Source organism: Fukomys damarensis, unplaced genomic scaffold (genome assembly GCF_012274545.1).
Source record: "Fukomys damarensis isolate Sample0158 unplaced genomic scaffold, DMR_v1.0_HiC HiC_scaffold_32, whole genome shotgun sequence".
In the NCBI taxonomy this organism is placed as follows: Eukaryota; Metazoa; Chordata; class Mammalia; order Rodentia; family Bathyergidae; genus Fukomys; species Fukomys damarensis.
Window position 1 is genome coordinate 47,250,476 of NW_022900944.1, and position 11,678 is coordinate 47,262,153.

Genomic DNA, 11,678 nt, shown 5'->3' on the forward strand with positions numbered 1-11,678 from the left:
CCCCAGCACTGCCTCTGCCCCGCCTCCCCCTGGCAGAGACCAGGCTTTGGACGCCCTATCCAGGGATAAAATCAACCGCACGCAGGAGACCCTCACCGTGTCGGGTCAGAGGGCATGGCACAGGACTTACGCCAATCAGCAGCTCGCAATTTTACAGGTAATTACCTGCTGTGTGAGTTAAAAGGCCAGCGAGGGCAGAACTTGATCCCCACAAACGCCCTCCTGTGCATGTCGCTTCTTGGACTCATACAAACAAATGAGAGGAAAAGCATGTCTCGGGACCGATAAGTAAAACAATCCTGCACCCTTGTCACTGGTGTGGTTATGGAGATTGTGGCTTCATGGGTTTTCATGTGCCTGGACCATTTAAAATAAAGTAAAGGGATCTGGCTGAGGCGAGGAGGGAAATGGGTTGTTTTAACTACTAAAAATGCACAATTTCTCATCCCAGGAAATCAGTGACCCCTGGGGAGGAGACAGAATATGGGGTCACTGGGGATGGGACACTGAGAAGGAGGCCCCATTACAAAGTGAGCCTGGGGGAAGGGGTACCAATTGGTAACAATCAGAGGCAGGTCGATGGGTGGGGAGAGGTCAGGCCTGGCTGGGCTTCTCTCTCCTTCTGAGCAGAGGCCTCTTAACCTGGGCCGCGATCAACTTCCCCACTGGTGACTTGATCCGCGCTCCCGGCGAGGGACCCCGCCGACCGGCCGCCCAGGATGCAGTGGGCGAGTCTTGGGGGAAACAACTCCAGCCTGCAACCCCCAGGACCAGAGGGCGACAAGGCCCAGGGGAGCGGGGTGGTGGCAACAGGAGTGGGGAGACTGTGGCTTCCCCGGGGCCCTACCCACCGAGGGACCATTCACATGTCCAGCGGGAATCCTGGCTCACTGTGCCGCTTCCTGGGCAGCGGACTTCTGGATTTCAGGGCAGTGTCCCTGTTACAAAACACTGGGCCGACAAAACACGCTCGAGGCAGCTGAAGACTCCTGTCACGGGAAGTGGCAGTGGCTTCTGTCTTCTCAACACCAAGCCTGGGGTCCTTCCTAAACGGCTGGCCCTTGGAGCTGGGCAGTTACCTGTGTCTGCTGGCCATGTCAGTGAGTGCCCAGCCCTGCCCTTCTGCTGGCCACACCGCCCTCCCTCAGGGCAAGCTGGGTGTGAGATGAGACCCCTGGGTTGTGGGGGACCCACGTCCAAGGCGCATAGCCACCCTGTGAGGACAGCTCCGCCTCGCTTAGTTGGACATTTGCTACGGCTCAGGGCTCGCGATGCTGCATCCTTCTGTGCCGTACCCAGGTGCCTCGGCCGGGCTGGGTGGATGCCCTTGTGGTCCGGACTTGGTCCAGGAGGCAGATGAGTCCGATCTGAGACACAATTCCAGGTTCTGGCGCCCCCTGGGGCCACCTGGGGAGGCTGCGCTTCCTGGGCGTATCCAGGCACCTGTGTCTGCAACGCTGACTGTGGCCGATCCCTGGACACTTCGAGGGCCCCGGCACCTGGAGCCTCTCCGCTAAACCTCTCAAGCCTGTTTTTGCTCATCTGATCCTCAGCCCTGAACAAGGATAGGGAAATGAGAGCCCACCTCTGGCTAAAGACCACACTCCTGACATCTCATCTCAGCGTGTGTCCTCCCAAGTCTGTGATGGTGGCCTCCCCACAGGGTGGCCAGACGCCAGCCATGCCTGTTGCGGTAGCCAGGAGATCTCCTCAAAGGCATCTAACTCAAAAGCAAATTTGAAGATACGGAATTACGCGGGTCTTTCTGGAAAGGGGAGCGGAGCCCACCAAGCTCACACCTTCTGAGAGCCAGGACAGTGGGCCCGGCCCGTCCGGGGGCTGCTCCCTGCATGGGCACTGAGCACAGGCGGCGACCAGAGGTGCTGGGCTTGGCTGAGCCCTGGCACAGGCAGCCAGGACGGCCCCCGCACCCCAAACTCTCCACTCACCCACCATCAAGCGGGGGCTGGCTGACCCCCGATTCAAATCCTGAGGTTCGCTTTCAGTGGGGACAAACCACTGTAATGTGGTTCGCCCTCTGCCTTGGCACGTCTGTCCATCCTGGCTGGGGTCACGTCAGTGTGTATTGTGCCCTTGTCCTCTTGGCTCACCTCACAGGGCCCAGTCTAACCTCGGTCACAAACCACTGCTGGAATCTGCCCAGGGTGGGGGTTTGTTTTTGTTAATTATTTTTGCAGGCAGCAACTCCCCCTAAGGCAATCAGGGTGAGAAAGACAGTGTCTCCTACAGGGCAATGTGCTTTTACTGCAAAAGAGAAACGATAGGCGCGCCTGTGGTCCCAGAACTGTGGAGGCTGAGGCAGGAGGGTCACTGAATGGAGGCCAGCCTGGGATCCACATTGAGACCCTGTCTCCAAAAATCAAAAGGCAGACGGGGGAGGGGACGCTCATTCTTTGGGGACAATAGGGAAACTGCTGGCTAAACAAACCAGAAACAGCAGGATGAGGACCGGGTCTCCAGAGCTGCAGGACACAAACCTCCATGGACGCTGCAGACGGGGCCCCCGCCAGACATGCCCGAGTACAGTTCATCCTCTCTGCTGACTCAAAGGCACTCCCTCAAGGACTGAGCTTTCCAGGGTGACAGATGAGGACAGTAAGGCAGCTTGAGGTCAAAGGCAAAAAGAAAACAGTCTCCTAGCTGATGAATGGTTTGAATTTAGTTAGTGGGGGAAAAACCCGCATGGAGGCATTTGGGGCTTAGTCAGGCCCTAGGGCCTTCCTGAAAAAGTGCACAGAGTTTAACGCCAGTGGGGCCCGCCTGCCTCCCGGGAGCTGGACCTCCCCCTAGTAAAGGGTCACTGGGCACAAGAACAGGCAGCTGGGGAGGTCCCGCCCTACGGCGGGTGCGTCGGTGGTTTCTAGGCCTGTGCATTTTAAGGTTTTGGCAAATAAAATCAGGTTTTTAAAAATATGGCACCAACGAACTCTCCCGTCTCTCTTCATTTTCTGTGACTCTAGGAAGAATTCGGCGACAGCATTTTCTAAGGCACTTGTGTCTAAAGTTCTTGTGCCATGGAGGTTAAAGCAGGAAGAGATGTGGTCCTAAGGCTTGGGCGCCAGGCATGCTAAGTGTCCCCAGACCACTGCTGCCCAGGTGACCAGGCTGCTCTGCTCAAAGGCCTGGACAGGCCTCCCACAGGGATCCGGGCAGCCGCGGGGTCCCTGCGATTCCTTCATGGCGCTTGCCCCTCTCCCTCCTGTCCTCGGGCGTCTCATGACGAAGGGCAGCCTCCTCTTGGCCACCGACACAGTCCGTGTGGGGTGGAGCACTGCCGTGCACGGGGCGGGGAGGAAGGGCGAGGCCGGGAGACGAGGTGGAAGCACCCACGAGGCCAGAGTCAGCTCAGGTCCCCTTCCGGCGCCGTGAGTGGCAGCATCTCCAGCGGAGGCCCCTCTAGGAGCGGACAGTGGGCCCCATCCCCGCCTAGGGCCGTCCAGTGTTTGGCCCTCCCAGGGCTGGAGACCGTTGTGGAGGGCACCAAGGTAGCGCCACGAGCCTGGCAACATCCTGTCCTCTCGGGCTCACAGATGCCACCCGCATTGCCCCGGCCCCAGAGGCCTGGGAAGCCCCTGCCCGCGCAGCCGCCATCAGCGCAAAGCCAAGGAGCCGGGTTCCCTCTCCTGAGCAGAAAACAGCAAACAGCTGCTGGGGACAGAGGCTCGGCGTGGAACCGCCGGGTGCCCGGTCGTCAGTGAGTGCCCACGTGGGCGCAAGTGCCGCGTGGCCTGGATGAGTAACGCAAGCCAGGCCGGCGCCCGCAGTGCACAGTGGCCGTGCTCCAGGGGGCCGGCTTCCCGGGGTCCTGACCAGCGTGGAATTTCTGGCTCCTCTCAGTCTTGAGCAGCTTGGCACACACAGGTGGGGCCTTGCTTCTGCCCGTGTGCTCGGATGTGGTTTCTGAAGACATTTTGCATGGAAATCGGCCGTTCGTGCGGTGTTTCTGTGAAATGCCCGGTGGCATTCTCTCTGACAATTTTACCCTTCCCGTTGTTATTACTTCTCCTACGATGCAAATGTATTTTATAGTAAGGCTCTTTGCTAGAGCTCTGCCACATATATATTGCAAATTTCCAAGCTACTGATTTCCTTTAGATTTTTATTACAAATCTTTGTAAAATAGATTGCATATTTTCCTTTTATTTAAAGCAGACCACTGAATAAAATCTAACTTCGCAGTGATGATCCCTAGCCAGCCCCCTTTCTCCTGAGCTGATAGAGTTTGTGCAACTGTTTGCCTTTGTATTACACAGCCTCAAATTTCCGAGTACTTTTCTGCATTTCATTATTTTGCCTCTGCTCTTTGTGACAGGCCATGCCATCCTCCCATGCGCTCCTCGTCCCTGACGGATTAAAAATGGTAATATCCCTCCCATTCCCTAAATGTGCTTTCCTCTATTGGCCACAGACGAGGAGTCAGGCGACCAAGTCTGTCAGGGTTGTGAGCAAAGCAAGGGTCCCAAGGTCATAAATGAGACTTGCAGGTGCGCCCCTGTTTACGACGCACAGATGGACACTGTCCACTCACAGTCCTCAGAGTCATCTCCTACTCTGCCATTGGCTCTTGCTCTTTTCTAGCTAGTGAAGAGACCCCGATGTTAGAAACCCAGTTACGTGGGGGTTGCTAGGCAAGAAAGACTCTTAAACAGAAGTGAATGACTATCCTCTGAAGTGGGGACTGGCTGACTCCTAGATCTCAGATTTTAATTTGGTCCCTCCCTCGCACCCCAGCATTTGAACTTCTTTGACAGTATTTCCAACCGAAGGGTGGTCAGATTCCCTGAGCAATTCTGGGGTGGGCAGAGCATCTCTCACCAGGGGATTCTGTTCTGCACTGTGCTGGTCCTGACAATGCTGTGCTCCCAGAGCTCCTGCATCAGCCCTCCCGCTGCCTTCTCAGGGGCTTAACTCAGCCCTGCACCCTTCCGTGGGGACCGACGATCCCGCTGCAGCCTGTGCAGATCCCCCCGATGGGCCGGGCCCCCACACCTGAACCCAGCCCTTCCACCCGGGCCTAAGCGCGGGAACTTCACGCCCAGGGCAGCTCAGGCAGAGCCCCTCTGGGCCCACGAGGCTGCGCCGGGCGAGTCCAGACCCAGCCCACCTGCCCCACACCACACGGAAGCCGCTCCCACACAGGCCACATATTAAACATCAGCCCAGAGGGTTCCAAGCCAGGCTGGGGTGGTCCTTAAGCTCCCTGAGTCTTGCTGCTGCCGGGTTTCCTCCTCAGGGCTTTGGTCGTCTCCACTGTGTATCTAGGACCACCTCTCTAAGGCCGGCTCTTCCCTGGCTCCCAAAGGAGAGAGACACACTCAGGAGGTGTTTGCTTTTGCCCAGTGACCTGGCCACTCAGGCAGGGGAAGTGCCACGCACTCAGTCTAAAGTTAAGATGTTCTTCCTAACATAAATGAATTGGTCATGGGGTGGAGAATAGGATTTGGTCATTTTTGTGGTCTGTTTGGTGGTTATATTTGGAGTATGTAAGTGACACAGTAAAAGCTGACGAGCCGACAGCGCTTCCTTCTATGTCCTGGTCTCGAATCTGGGCCTGGGTGACCAGGCCTCTCCCTGGGTTGGGAATGATCGAGTCCTACTGGGGCCAGCCTGTTGGCTGCTGCGACACCACCCTGCCCTGGGAGACCCACGCACTCTTCCGACTGTGCTGGTTACTGGTGGTTAAATGGCATTGCTTTCATTAGCTGCTGGCTCGAATCCTCCACCCCACAGCACAGGTCCAGAGCGCTGGGATCTGGGAGAGCGGCCCCCCTGCCCCACGCCCACAAGCAGTTGCGGCTCCTCCATCATCGCAGTCACTGGGATGTGTCACAGGCATCTGGCTCTGCAAACGAATCCTCACCTGCGGGAGGGCACCCCTGTCTCCACACCCCATATGGGAAGTGTTATTTTTAAAGGCTGCTCATTCAGCCCCTGTGGGGAACTAATTTCTTTTCAACACCACTGCCTCCTCCACCTCAGCAGCACGGCTGGAGTTAGGGAAGCTGGGGGCTGCTGCTATTAGCAGGATCCCGGGATCAAAGCCCTTTATGACCCCAGGCTCCGCACCCTACGGTGGGGTTTAATTAGAGCCTGACCATCCACACTATCCTGTCCTGCTTTGGGCAAATGGTTCTTACTCCCGGTTGGTCTTGGTCGGTGGAGCGAGTTCTCTGTGCGCTGGGGAACACAAGCTCAGGGCTCCCTGCCAAGCACAGAAGCAGGTGGCAGTGCTTTTCTCCTCTTCCAGAACCTTTTTCTTTTCCTCCCTCTAGACGAGGGAGATGCTTCCTCTCTGCTTCGGTAGAAGCAAAGCAAAACCCAGACGTAGAAATCTAAAAGTCCCGAAGCATCTGCAAAATGAGCCCCAACTTAGGCAGCAGAGGCGGGAGAGCCTGAGGCTCATGTCAGCTTGGACTCCTCTGATAAACACAGGCCTCCCTTCTCTGGGCTTTGTTCCCCTCATCTCTGCACCGAGGTAGTGGTAGGACCCAGCCCTCGGCATTTTCAAGAACGTGATTTTGTTCAGCTAGTACCACAGTTACTGGGCAACAGCTCTGTGACAGGTACTGGGCTAGGCTCTGGGACCAAGAAAACAAACAAAATCCCTGTGGAGCTTACATTATGCACAATAGAGGGAGAAAATAGATATATATTGTCACAAAAGAAAACTGAGTAGAATGTGAGGAGAAGGTAAGAAGGAATACTAATAGGAGAGAAGTGCCAGGCACAGTGGTGCACGCCTGTAATCCCAGCACTCAGGAGGCTGAGGCAGGAGGATCACTGTGAATTTAGGACCAGCCTGGGCTACATAATGAGGTCTAGGTCAGCCTCAACTACATAGTGAGACTGTCTCAAAACAAACAAACAAACAAAAATAGGATAGAAATAAGCAAATGCATCATCCTAACAGTAATTTTGATCATGGTGATGATGAGGTGGTGATGCTTGTGGTGTTGGTGGTAATAGTGATTGTGATGGTGATGATGGTGATGGTGGTGGTGATGGTTGTGATGGTGGTGGTGGTGATTGTGATGATGATGATGGTGATGGTGGTGATGGTGGTGATGGTGATGATGGTGATGGTGATGATGGTGGTGATGGTGATGGTGGTGATGATAATGGTGGTGATGGTGATGGTGGTGATGGTGATGGTGGTGATGGTGGTGATGATGGTGGTGGTGGTGGTGATGGTGGTGGTGGTGATGGTGGTGATGGTGGTGGTGGTGATGGTGGTGATGATGATGGTGGTGATGGTGGTGGTGATGGTGATGGTGATGGTGGTGATGGTGGTGGTGGTGATGGTGATGGTGGTGGTGGTGATGGTGGTGATGATGATGGTGATGGTGATGGTGGTGATGGTGGTGGTGGTGATGGTGGTGGTGATGGTGATGGTGATGATGATGGTGATGGTGATGGTGATGGTGGTGATGGTGGTGATGGTGATGGTGATGGTGGTGGTGGTGGTGGTGATGGTGATGGTGATGGTGGTGGTGGTGATGGTGGTGATGATGATGGTGGTGATGGTGGTGGTGATGGTGATGGTGATGGTGGTGATGGTGGTGATGGTGATGGTGATGGTGATGGTGGTGATGGTGGTGATGATGATGGTGATGGTGGTGATGGTGATGGTGATGGTGGTGATGGTGGTGATGGTGATGGTGATGGTGGTGGTGGTGGTGATGATGATGGTGATGGTGATGGTGATGGTGATGATGGTGGTGATGATGATGGTGATGGTGGTGGTGATGGCGATGATGATGGTGGTGATGGTGGTGGTGATGGTGATGGTGATGGTGGTGATGGTGGTGGTGGTGATGGTGATGGTGGTGGTGGTGATGGTGGTGATGGTGATGGTGATGGTGATGATGGTGATGGTGATGGTGGTGGTGGTGATGGTGGTGGTGATGGTGATGATGATGGTGATGGTGATGGTGATGGTGGTGATGGTGGTGATGATGATGGTGATGGTGATGGTGGTGATGGTGGTGATGGTGATGGTGATGGTGGTGGTGGTGATGGTGGTGGTGATGGTGATGGTGATGGTGGTGGTGATGGTGATGGTGGTGGTGATGGTGGTGATGGTGGTGGTGGTGATTGTGATGATGATGATGGTGATGGTGGTGGTGATGGTGGTGATGGTGGTGGTGGTGATGGTGGTGATGATGATGGTGGTGGTCGTGGTGGTGGTAATGGATGCTGGTGGCGGTGACATTGATGGGGATCATGGTGATGATCTTGAGCGCGATACTGGTGATGACAGTGATGACAATGACAGTGATGTCTGTGACAAGTCTTTCATATGCTCCTATCCTTGGAAATAACCCTTTAGCAATGCCACGTGTAGGGAAGGGATATAAAAACCCAGCCAGCGTTCTTTTCAAATGTGACATGCTCCCTTAGATTTGGCGAAGCTTTTGTGGTCAGTGTCCGCTAGGCCTCTATTACAAAGACACACGTCTGAGCTGAGGAGTGTGCCGGGCGGCTCCCTTGTGCTCTGCTGCTGGGCGGTAAGTCTGTCAGATGTGACCGCATGGCGGGAGCTCTCAGGAGCAGCTCCTGGTAGTGTGGGGCCAAGCGCGTGCTCTCATTAAGTCCTAGAGGAAAGCTCGCACCAGACTGCTGTGCCACAAATTCAGCCCTGCAAAGCAAACCAGGGAGGAGGAAGGACGTGCCTTAGTTTCCCAGTGCCATTATGATCTTGTGGCCATCTGATGGCTAAATCCCACTGTGAGGCCATCTTGTTCTTCTAGTTTAGGACAAACCCATGATTTGCTACCCGGGTCCACCAAACTTCAGTCTCCTTCCCGAGGGGAGTGCTGGGGACACAAAGACACTGGGGGACCCTAGACCCTTCTGCGTTTCCCAGCCATACACATCTTGGTGAACCCTATGACTGAACTGAGGGTCTCACAAATTAACTTAGTATCCCAAGCCCAGGAAAGGAAAGCTCCTCTCTGGATGTGTGGTTTCAGCGAAAACATCACTAACTTTTAACACAAGGAACCCACGGGCTGTCCTGAGAAAGCTCATGGACTTGAAAGGGGAATTCTGGGACTGGCCTCAGAGGGCTGGGAACGGGACAGCGCTGGGACCAGCAGGGGCTCTGTCTGCAGAGACCACCACCAGGAGCAGTGGATGCCCACCGTTTCTGGCTCTGGTCTGTCAGCTCCATCTCCCTTCCCGAGCCAGCCTGGGCACTGTGAGAAGCATGGCTGCTACAACCGCCCAGAGGCTCACATCTGAGGCAGAAGGGTTGCGTGTGCTCCCGACCCTGGACACTCGTCCCTGGACCCCTGGATGGCACTGGACACAGGTCATCCCCAGGCTCTTTTGCCTGCAGCCTCCTCATGTTTGCTCACTGATGCTCTGGGGAAGGGCGGGCGTCGGGTGGCTCAGGTGCAGGGCTGACTCTGCACCCCACACTCAGACATGTGCAGTCCAGCATCAGCTGGTGACCAGGGCACGGGGAGGATGTGGGGAGAGATCCTGTGCCTGGAGCTGGGGCCGTCAGCAGCTTGGGCCTGTAGCCAGGTGCCAGTCACGGGCCTGGTGGACTCCCGGGGACCACTTGGGTCTCACCGGGCACGACCCCAAGACTCGTCCCTGGCCTTCTCATGCCAGCTTTCCTGTGCTGGATGCTCCCCACTCCCCACCACCTGGATTGTGCAGGACAGGACGGAAAATGTTGCGGCCACCAGCAGACACAGCTCCGCTCCCTTCTGAGCCGAGATTTAAAGGGTAAAACAGCCTAAGCCAGACGTAGCGGCCCATCCGTGATCCCAGCACTCTGGGAGACCGAGGCAAGAGGATTGCCATTTTGAGCCCAGCCTGGACAGTGTAACAATACAGCAAGACCCTGTGTCAAAACAAAAAGTAGAAAAGGGTGGGGATGCAGCTCCACGTGGAAGCCCTGGGTTCAACTCCCAGTACCACAAAAAATAAAAGCTAAAAAAAGTAGAAGATGGGCATTCATCAGTCATCTACAGCCTGAGGCTGTGGGTATCGTGGAGATGGGAGGAAGTGCTCTTTTATGAGATCTGTGGACTCATCCATATTATCCTTATTTGCATTTATTGGGGTTTTGTTGGTTAGTTTTGATTATCGAGGACCTTTTCTCAAGATTTGGTTAGAATCGGCCACAAACACGTTTTGGTTTCAGTGTGATTATGAGCGGGACTGTTGGATCCTCGCTGGAAGGAGATCAAATCCATCTTCTTGCAGGGTTTGCTCACTAGCCTCAGTAGCTGCAGGGCTCTCTTGGGTTTCTGCTACAGAGAATTTAAGTTTGGACACAGGCAGCCCCCACCCCCTGCCTTCTCCTGAGGCGATGCGTGGGCTGAGGTCATCAGTGACACAAGCGTCATGGTGCCTGGCCTTCTAGACACTTCCTTCTGACCCTAACACCAGGGCCATAGTCTTTGCTCCTGAATCCGGCGTTTCGGCATGGCTGGCTTTGGAAGGCAGCTTCAAGGAGCTGAGAGAAGTTTCCCGATGTCAAAGATTATGAGACTCCATAGACTCTTTGCCAATTTAAATATATATGTGAAAATTTTCATGATAAGGGATTTAAATAAGGCTGGGCATGGCGGTGCATGCCTGGAGGCTGAGGCAGGAGGATCGCTGTGAGTGGAGACCAGCCCATCTTGTGTATCAAATCCAAGGCCAGTCTGAACTACATGTCAAGACCAGGACTGAGCGCCCCGTGTGTCCCAGGAGCGTGGGCCCCACTCACATCCCAAGGGTGTGGCCGCGTGGTCCTGACCATGGTCCCAGCCATGGCCCTGGGGCCGCTTGAGCAGGCTCAGACCTTTGGCCTCCTTCCCGTCCATACAGAGTGGGGCTGACGTCGCTGCCCCTCGGCCCCTTCCAGCCTGAAGACTGGGAATCAGGAAATCCCAATTTAGATCTGCAGCCTTGGAACCGGACGCACACGGGGCCTGGAATCCAGAAGGCGCTGGCCGTCGTGAGTACAGTCTAGACGCCGACCCAGAGCCACCGGGCAGGAGTGAAAGTCCCTTTCCCAGCGAGGCCCCTGCAGGAAGCAGTAGCTGGGCCCTGCTGGATTCACAGGGCTCCTCCGCGGCTGCCCAGGGCATGACTGGCTCTGCCCAGCACTGCCCTCCCCGCACAAGCAGCACCCGTCCCGCCCAGTGATTCCGCCCAATAGCACCGGGGCAGGCGCGGCCCATGCCCCACACCAGTGCTGTTCACTGGAGAGCCCGTCTGATGCTGCTGTGTCGCAGGCAGCGCCAGTGTGAGAGCGGCCTCAGAGATGGCAGTGACAACTGCTCTGGCCCCAGTGGAGGGGTGGATCCAGGGCCTCACACGCGTGGCCTGGGTCCCCAGGTGGGGCCTGTAGGGCCAGGCCACGGGCAATGCAGCGGACTCAGAGCAAGGCTGTGCCACCAGGCCAAGGCTCGTGGATGCCGAGCTGAGCTTCAAGGGGCTGAAGACAAACCCAGAGGCAGACAGCAGCCCCAGGCCCCTGGGCGCAGGCACCGGAAAAGCACCACGGCGGTCGGGAGGCCAGGCCTGCTTGCTCAAGCCCAGCCACACACATGCTCACACACACACGCGTGCACTCACACAACACACTCACACACTCACACACATGCTCACACACACACACAAGCTCACACGCATGCGCAGACACACTC